This window comes from Paramisgurnus dabryanus, chromosome 6 (genome assembly GCF_030506205.2).
Source record: "Paramisgurnus dabryanus chromosome 6, PD_genome_1.1, whole genome shotgun sequence".
Taxonomy (NCBI): Eukaryota; Metazoa; Chordata; class Actinopteri; order Cypriniformes; family Cobitidae; genus Paramisgurnus; species Paramisgurnus dabryanus.
The window spans coordinates 45743282-45753830 of NC_133342.1; the positions used below are offsets into that span (position 1 = coordinate 45743282).

The 10549-nt window shown below is 35.1% G+C and overlaps 1 long non-coding RNA gene across 1 annotated transcript; it reads left to right on the plus strand.

The window, feature by feature from the left end:
- Positions 1 to 2830: 2830 nt before the first annotated feature.
- On the plus strand, positions 2831 to 10286 carry LOC135767269 (uncharacterized). Its single transcript, XR_010541992.2, has 5 exons — positions 2831 to 3069; positions 3859 to 3905; positions 5380 to 5426; positions 7797 to 7933; positions 10173 to 10286. It is a non-coding gene; the product is annotated as an uncharacterized lncRNA (long non-coding RNA).
- Positions 10287 to 10549: the final 263 nt, after the last annotated feature.

Consider the following 10549-nt stretch of genomic DNA (forward strand, 5'->3'; position numbering starts at 1 on the left):
CAACTATGCATCGTACTATTGTGGTTCAGCAGCGAGTTATGTGTTGCTCGAGAAACGCACCCCGCTCCGTGCCAGTTTTCCCGCTGGTGCGTGTGCACAGATGCGAAGTGAGTGTTTAATTCCTATTTTAATTGTGTTTAATTGTGCTTCACGCTCATGAGTAGGCTACAGAATTGGCGACCGAGTTTTTACCGCTCGACGCGTCAACTGCGTGCAATATCTTCCAAGGTCTAGCAACTTTGTGTGATATCAAACAACTTAAGAACATCAGAATGTGCAAAGAAAGAGAAGAATAAAGGTCTAGACATCAAGTAGCCTACCTAAGTTAGGTCAGGAAAACTATATAAAAGATGATAAATGTGTAAAGAATAAATGTATATAGCCATGGCACTCTTCTCATTATATACTCAATTATGCCAATTATATTTAGGCTACAATGTTTAATAAAGTAATGTATATTACCAGCAGAAAATCAATTACAACCTAACTATAGCTATTGTATTTCCTAGCTGCCGACCTCACATCTTGGCCTTAAAAGTTCACAAAACAAAAAATGTTTCTTAGTTATAAAAATGCTTTTTATTTAATTAAATTATTGTTATTGCACTGTAATTGTAAAGGTGTCCCTGTCAAGGTGTTCCTGAAACAACTAGTTTTATATTTATATTCCCTTTTCCTTTTGGAGCTATATTAGAATCACCCACCTCACCCCGCTGTAAAAAAGTGACTTTTACTCTAAGTAAAGTTAAAATGACCTACCTTTTACTTGAGCAGATTTTTCGACCAGTAACTTTACTTTTACTTAAGTAAAATATTATTAAAGTAACTTTACTTTTACTTGAGTACAGTATTTTATTACTCTTCCCACCTCTGCTGATGTGTAACACTATAGTAGATCAATCTTAGCTCTCTGTCTAAATCAAACAATAAAAGAAAAAGTTTAACATATATAATGTTTTTGCTTGGTGTGTGATAAATGTATTTATAGTTATAGTTTTTACCATTGGTTTTTCCCCCAGTTATTTTTATTAGCATTTTTCAACAGTTATGTACAAATTACTTACATATATACAATTTATATATGTATGCTTGTAATCAGAAAACAAAACAGAAAAAAACACCTGCACACACAAAGTATTAAGTAAAAAAAAAAAAGTATATATATAAAATCAAGCATTAGGAGGACCGACCAAGTTTACCTGTTATAATAATAGGGCTGTTTTCAACTAAGGATTTTCATATGATTCGTTAGATTTTGCCATAGTCGACTGATAGTTGAAAATTTTTTTTAAATAGCAGCTAGGGCTGTTGTGGTGAAGGAATTTCCCTTGCGGTGATTTTGTGTGACTCACTAGCGCTATGCGGTTTAACCGCCTAAATCCAGAACAACGAGGTGCACTGGTGTAGAAGCAGGGTTGGCTACATGTCTTTCCCCTTATGAGTAAAAGATTAACAAGCTATACTACAGCTAAATATATATATTTTTAAAACAAAATAAATCAAAGGGGACAGAGAATGAAAAACAATTTTTACCTTGTCTTGAATAATGGTAGTCTACCCGCATTCACGAACATACAAAAAGTGCTAGACATGCTTAACATCTCAGTCTCCTCTTTTAGAAATATCAGCCAGAAAACGGCCCAATCTGAAAAACTGATGCTGATGACATCACAGGCATCTAACTGCCCCTCCACTTTAAAATAATTGGCTACATTTTTTGAGTGGCAGCAAAGTCAGCCAATCAGTAATGAGATTGTAAGTAAAACCACTTGTTTAAAATCCCCCACCCTAATAGAGCTGAGAGAGGTTTTTAGGAAGCTTCTAAGGCATTAAAGACCCAAACAAAAAATTTTTGTCTACATGTCACATCACAGAACAAGGATAAATACCCTATTCAATCATTCTATGTCACCTTTAAAGAACAAGGCCCGGTTCCCCGATAACGTTCACTCTTAGCGTGCTAAGAAGACTCAAAAAGATATATCTTACCAAAGTTGTTGATGTTCCTAAGTGTGTTCCCCGAAGTGTCTCTTAAGAAGCTTCTTAACACGCTGCCTCTAAGAACGACGTACAATGGCGCTGTCCCAAGTGAAGGTGCTGAATTATTTGCAATCGATCACTCAGGGATCGATTTTCCACTTCACGCGAAGGTGCATTACGACGTTAAGAAAGACAACACGTTATATACAAATGGAACATTACTCAAATTATTCCAGTCACATTTATTTTAACATAGGTAGCCAGTGCATTCGGGCCAGATCCGGCTGAGTGTCGGCGCACACGGCTGTGTTCTGGCTGCGGCTTACCAGCATTAAGCCAGCACTGGCCCAGCAAAAGTTGCCAGATTCGGCTAGGCTGTGGATATGCGGATTTGGTCCGATTTTGGCTGACAAATGGCATATTTTCCACATATTGGCTTTCACATTTCACGTTTGTTTTAATAAAAATATATTAATTTAACAATTGATATGCATATAATTGTTTCTATTTAATGTTTTGATAATTGTTTTTTTAGTTTTCCTGATTAATGGTAGCCTATGTCAATAAGTGAAAAGTAGTGTGAGGAAAAGTTAAGCTTAGAAATTTTTCCCTAATAAAATAAGAGAAGCATATTTTAATGTTAAGAATAGGTTTGTAGAGGCATAAAGTGCCTTTAGCCTATTGAATGTTAGTATCTGGGCTATTAAGTTTATACTGAAATATTTTCTATGTATGTAATATTTCAACAAACATATATTGTATTAATTAATGGTCAAATACTAAATTGAAATTTTATAAAAATATAAAAAAAATTAATAAGCTGTAAAGCTTGTCAATTTGTTTACTTTATTACAACTACAATTTTTCAGCCCTTTTCCAGAATTTGAACTAATTTGATCATAAAGATTGATCTATTTATAATTTATCGATTACAATTTTTAGACAATTAAAGCTGGTTAAAGGAACTTTTATTTTGGAAAAAGAACTGCTGCTGTTTCAAGACATGCGCACTAGCTGCGACATCTAGTGACGACATTTACCGGGCTTTAACGGTTGTTGCTGCATGAAGTCTGCTGCAATTTCTCTGAGGTAAGACTTTTTGGAAGTTATTTAACATAATTTTAATGCATAAAATATTTATACTCTGCACATATTAGATATATGTAAACTTCATTTAAAAGAAGGACAAACTGGTGTGACTGATATAGTATACGTAATTTTTTAAATGACCACAATCCCGCTTCAACAAATATGTAAATTAGCATTTGAATTTATTATTAAAATACTGAAGTCTTTCTAGATAAATTTGAGTAGAAAATCGATTTTTATAATTTATCTGACAAGGAGAATTCGGACATAAGAAATGAACTCTGCTCAGTTTAATGAACTTACTTAAACAGTAATATTTCGTTTAGCAAAACAAACAAATAATATTTCGCAACTCATAAAACTGGTCTGAGGATTTGCCTCAGCAGTCTATGCAGCAGGCGGGAGTAACTGAGGGATCGTGAAGCTATTCTGCTAAACACTCGTAGCCACCTCAGCCAGTTCCGCTATTATACAGCTGACTGAGGTAATTTTTTTACCAAAGGATAACTTTGTCTGGTACAGAAAACGTTTAAATTTCACAGAATAGAGAGCATTGCAGCTACAGGACACAGCTGGTAGTTAAACTTCTTTACTTAAAGTGCACCTGCAGTAAAAATATTTCCACCTCACTGTTGCACAGCATTATAACCGATTTCATCTATTGAAAGATACTTTGTAGAAAATGAGTGAACCTTAATTATGTAATTATTACTCAACATTTTGTATCTATGATCTGTCTGTCTGTTATACAACTTAACAACTTATTGTGATTGTTTTTGTCACATTTAGATTTCTCAAGATCATCAGTTTGGACAGAATTCATTTGAAGAATTAATGTAAGTAAAAGTACAATATTGGACGGGGCATGGATATTTCTTGGGAATCAGTTTTGTTGCATTGTTAATGTCAGGACTGTCTGAGGGGTCAATTGGGGCCAGAAGTATGATAGGGATTTGTTTAGGGCTACAAATATATATTACAAATAACAAGTCTTTAAAAAGTCTTTACATTAAGTAGTCTAAACTAAACTTTGATATGTAAACGTTGTTATGTAAACTATAATAACAAGATATTTTATTAGATCACAATTCCAGTTTATGGATTTGGCATTTGCAGTCATTTTGAAATATAAATATAATGGTAGAGAAAACACAATTATCTGTGGATGTGTGTGATTAAGAGTAAGGAAAACTTACTTTTTTATATAATTGAAAATCTCAAAACAACCCTTAAAAACCAAATTGAGTTCTCTTTTGCTGCATCTTGCAAATATTACAATTTTAAATAGGCAAGGCTTAAAAAGGTATAAAAATAATAATGAACTTTCTCGATAATACAACACTGGCACAATTGGGCATGTAACCGTTTTTTTTTACCTTAGTGGTGTGCCCTTATTCTAGTACTTATGTTTCTAGTTGCTATGTTTACATGCAACCAATTAATCAGTTTGTAATCATATTGATGGCTCAATCGTATTAAAAAGTCGTCATGTAAAAACCTTAATCAATACGATTGAGGTAGATTGGATGCAAATTTGAATCAAATTGAAAGGGGTGGTGTAGTCCAATCTGTGATCCGATCAGCAGGAGAAAAGTATGTATGTAAATGCGTCAATCGAAGTATTTTGTCGGATGCAAAAATACATTGTGCATGTGCGCAGAAAATTTGTGCTCAAGTTCACGTCGTATATTTACCTCTTATTTGCTTTGGTTTGGCTTTGGGGTGGCATTGCCAAGTCCTCTCTTTTTTTCGTTCAGATTTGGGCTACTGTTTAAACTGTCTTTGCGAGTTGTTTTTTCTGCGGGTCAGATATGAAAGGATTTTGTTCATTAGTTATTGGTATTTGGGCTGTGATAAGTCATTGGGATGCTTTTGGGCTAATTTTGAATGTCCATGGGGATGGTTTTGATATGTGAAGCTGCCAACCCTGGCTGTGCGCTTGCACAGATGTTCGGTTTATATAAAATGTACATGAAAACAAACATTTTGAGGTGCAAACATTTAAACATGTTTAGGGTGCATGTAAACTGTATTGTTGTAACCTTTCATCGGATTAAATTCAGTCGGATTGACAAAATTTTGTGCATGTAAACATGGCCCTTGTGATGACAGTTTGTTCGAGGATAAGAAAACTGCCATCTAGGGTTTCAGAATGAAGCAAGAGCCATCAATATTATATATGTATTGTATGTTTATGTATATATACATTAGCAAGTAAATGTAATGGTTTTCTGAATAAATATACATAAATAACATAATGTGTCTAAAAATTATTACACAAGAAATTCAGATCTTTCATGTGTTTTTCAGAGCACTAGCAGGTTCCAATAAAGGCTGGAACAGAACAGACAGAAAAGGTACAGTATACTTTCTTTCCATGTCCGCCTTGCCCACGCACACATCCGTACCGCTTTAAAAAGTATATATTATTTACAGGACATTCACAAATTTAGAAAAAATGAAGAAAAGTAGCAGCTCCACCACTGCATTGAATATACTGTTCTGTATGAGTGTGCAACTCAGCGTTCCCACAACGCGCACGCTTGACATCTGTTCCTCAGACATGAGGGCTCGCGAAGCACGCACACAGCACGCAGTCAACACATGCGTGATCACTAAACTAAGTTTTTTTTCTTGTTTAAGTGAACATAAACAGCTAGATGTGTCAGTATCAGTATATTAAAGCAGTGCAGTCTTAAAGCTGTTCTGGGTCTTAAAGTGACAGTATCAGAAATGTTCTTTCCACCCAAAAATGAAAATCACTCACTTTTCTTAACTGAACAACTTTTGCAGCTGCACATTTAATTCATACAGTGAGGACTGTGCAGTGTTTTGTGTGTATTTATTGCTAATGTTAAATCATAGTTTCTAATAACTAATATTTTTACATTTAATACAGATGCCTGAAAAGTAAAACAAGATGTGTATAGTGTTATGATAAAAACAAAGCAAAAGATTTGGTTGTTTGTCAGTAGCATTGTTGTAGTGACAGCCAAAATACATCGGCCTAGGGCTGGGCAATATGGCAAAAATCCATATTGAACGATAATGATATATATTTCGATGTAAGTTGTTAATGCTTCCAGCTTTAAAACAGTATGCCAACAATGACTGAAGCCACAAAAATAATTATATTCATTATATTTTAATCTGCGCCTCGTCAGTTTTTTAGCTAGCCAAACCACTTCCATATAAAGGAATTCGTGCTACCTTTTTGTCCACAATTTATCATCTTTGGATATTCTTCCACTCATTTTTGTTTAGTTTTTTTGTTGTTGTGTCGAGTTTGCAAAGTAGGAAATGGACTTTGTACTACTCATGTGTATTACATATAGGCCAATGTATTTTGGCTGTCACTACAACAATGCTACTGAAAAGCAACCAAATTTTTTATATTTCCTCTTAATCATAATACTATACTCATCTTGTTTTACTTTTCAGGCATCTGTATTAAATGGAAATATATTAGTTATGAAATTGTCTGTCAACATGATTTTAACATGAACCTTAGCAATAAATACAAATAAAACACTGCACAGTCCTCACTGTATGGATTAAATGTGCAGCTGTGAAATTTATTCAGTTAATAGTAGTGAGGGGTTTTCATTTTTTTTGTATAATGAACATTGAACACTCAAGACAGCTTTGAACACCCAAGACAGCTTTAAGACGGCACTGCTTCAATATACTAATAAACATACAGCTGTTTATGTTCACTTAAACAAGAAAGAAAACTTAGTGAGCCCTCGTGTCTGAGAACCATATACGAGCTATACATGCTGGTAAACAGGCACGTCACCTTGTGGAAACGCACAGTCGCACACTCATACAGTACAGTATATTCACTGCAGTGGTGGATCTGCTAATTTTCTGTTATGTTTTCAGTTGATAAGATGTGCTTTTTGATTACTGAAATTTAATTTAACCAGAATCCAGAATAAAACGAAAAACACGGAATTTGAGAAAAAATTTAACTGAATCTGGGGAAAAAACAATAGGGCCATAGCTGTGCTAAAACCTGACTCCAATTGGCTTTTTTGAGGTCATTCATTTAAGGGTTCACATTTTTTTTCACAAGCACTAAGATGTTTTTTGGTAGTTCTCAATAAAGACATGAAAGATCAGAATGTTTTTGTGTAATTATTTATAGACACATTGGGGCGGTTTCCCGGACAGGGATTAGACTAGTCCTAGACTTAAACAGTTTTAAGAGCTCTCCAAACTGAAAACAACTTGCACTTACATATCTTAAAATACATCAGTGCCCTTTGTTTTACCTCAAAATGCACACAGGTAATGTTTTTAGTAAGGCATGTTTGTTAAAACTAATTATATTTCCTAATTAAACTAAGGCCTAGTTCTGGATTAAGCTAATCCTGGTCCGGGAAACCGCCCCATTATGTTTATCAATGCCCTTGACTTAGATAAAGTTTAGATCGCATTTTATGACAAATTTGTTCAGAAAACTGTGAAATTCACATACTTTTTCTTGCCACTGTATATAAAGCCATTACAATGTTAATCTATGAAGCTATAAGTCTTCCAACCTAAAGTACCTGTCATTGTTTTTGAAGCAGAATAGCTTGTAGGTAACATTTAACCCTGGAGAACCCACGGGTCAAATGTGGCCAGTGTTAATTGATTCTAAGAGAAGGGTTCTTGGGTTCTCCAGGGTTAAACTAACATGCTTGCATTTACCTAATTAAATAATTTTGTTTATTTTCAAGAATCTGTCAGAAGAAATTCAACTACTGTTCGTGCACCAGATGGTGAAGTAGAAAAGTTTGTAAAAACTTCTGCAGCTTGCATCTGACAGAGATGCAAAAAGAATAAGAGAGCGGGCCTGAAAACAAGCAAATTCAAGGTATTTCAATTGTTGTTAAAGGGATAGTTCAATAGATATTCTTTCATCATTTACTCATCCTCATGTTGTTCTAAATCTGCATGATTTTTTCTGATGAACACAAATTAAGATGTTTTGCGTAATGATGGTAAAAACACAGCACATTGTAACCATTGACTTCCATAGTAGGAAAAAGTATTTTGAAAGTATTGTGATATATGATGAAGAAAATATTTTGATAAATGATGGTTAGCACACAGGTGACGGTACCCATTAAATTCCATCATTTTTTTTATTCCTTCTATGGAAGTCAATGGTTACAATCTGCTGTGTGTTTACCATCATTACTCTAAATATCTTCTTTTGTGTTCATCAGAAAAAATTCATACAGGTTTAAAGGTAGGGTAACACATTTTGAAAAATGCTAACGGTAGCCGCCTAGTAATGAAATCACGATCCCACCCTTAAAGCGGAAGTCCACCCTAAAACAACATTATGCTCCAACACTATATTTCATGCCATATATGTAGTTGATTGTGCTGCCATCAAATGTACTAACTCCATATAAAAAATTAAAGCTTTTAACTGCTACAGTAACGGTGATTTGACGCGTCATCAAATCACCGGAAGAAAAATGCACGACTACATTAATTCTGAATGTTCTAAATGGGGGCGGGTCTTGAGGCGAGATGATTGACAGTAGATGATAACGTTTTTGATTGACAGCTGCACAGGAGCTAACGTTAGCTTGCTTTGCTCGTGTTTATAATAACAACAACATGATAATAACTTTCTACGTAGTATGTTTACCGTAGTTACACAAAACAAGCAACAACTAAGCCAAATGATGTTTTAGATATTTTAACAATTTTACATTACCTGAGTCCGCGGAAAAACTGGGCTGAAAACAGTACTCAAAATCTTCCTGACGAAAGTGCTGGCTGCATATTCAAAGTAGTGTAGTGGTGGGTCAGCTGAGGGTCGCGTTGATGTCAACAATAAAAACTCCCGGTGGCCTGAATTTGTTGTCCTTACATCCACATACTGCACAGGTTCTAGTCATCTTTTATCGAGGGCTTTGGTGATTTCCCCCTCAGAGACGGTTAAAGCGGAGTTACTCTTTGGATGGGTTCGTCTGCCGGCTAACTTCAAGTTGACTTGAGTTGATTTGAGAGCTAGTTGAGCGGTAAAAGAAGTTATTAGGCTTGTTCAACTTCACGTCAAAGTACCGCGAGAGCGATTCGCGATATCATACGGAGGAGTTTGCTTTTAAATCCCTTTCGCGGAACCTTGACGTCATCCAGCTGTCGGTTCCTGCGGCGCCGCATGAAGTCAAACAAACCTGACGACTGCATCGAACAGTGGTTAGTGGGTGGAGCTAATGACTCAGTTTCGCGCAGTGCATTCTGGTTAATTGTGTCCATTAAAGACCGTTACGAAAATTCCGCTTCAACACACTATCAATCTAATAATCGAAATCGTGCAAATTTATTGATTTTTCCTCATGTATAATGCAAAGTGGACATAAATTACCCGTGATAAACATGCTAAAATGTCTAGATTGGACTTCCCCTTTAAGTCAAATTGCCATCCAAAGTCACGCCTCTTTCATGAACATGCACAGATCAGACGGTCACATTTCATGTCTCATTCACCAGTGAGAAAACTTTGCAGTACAAAGTGAATAACACTTCCAAAATAACCAACATAAACAACTGGTTTATATCAGAATTAGTTTAAGCACACGTTCGGTTGTGTAGACGTAGTAACTATATCGTTATGCTAATCCGTAAACGAACACAAATTTCATAAGCAACACAATGTTTCATCAAAGTAGAATATCTGAATCCATCTTAATACAAACATATCGCGTACCTACCTTACCAAAATAAACAACGACCCTTTCAGACCCTTTGCCTCCTGCAGCTGTTTGCATCTCGTGCTAAAGCAGTAAAGTTACAGATGTTAATTTGGGTTTTTGCTCTTGCTGATCCAGGCAGTTTTTGCTGTTGTTGTTATAAAAGATGCCTTTCGTTTTGTGGCTCCTGTACAGGTTGTCAATTCAGCAGAAATCTTTCAGGATCAAATCTGTTACCCTACCTTTAAAACAACATGAGGATGAGTAAATGATGACAGAATTTTTATTTTAGGGTGAACTATTCCTTTAACATTTACCCAATTTAACATTAATGCCTTCAGTCTATCTGATGAAGTAACCATGAGTCATTTTCTGTTCCCCCTCTTATCTCTTTTCTCTCAGTCTTTCCTTCTTTTAGGGTACACTTGAGGAGTGTCCAGATGTTTATTAATGTTTTATTAATGTAATGTTATGTTTCAAATAAACATGTAAACATACTGTATATTTTTCTTTCTTTTTTAAACACCTACAGTAAAGTGTGACACTTAACACATTAAAAGCATCACAAACATTGAGGATAGAACTTCTAATGTGCAGTTTAACTTTTTTTTAACTAAATGTAATAAAAGTTTTTTTAAGAAGGGATAAGTACATGCCATCTTAAGGGCTAAGGTTATAAAGTATTGTTTTGTGGAAAAAACACTTTAAAAAATTTTTTGGGCTAGTTTCGTCTGAGTGTACAGTTTAACCTGGCATGATTCTGGCACTTTGCTGGCAGT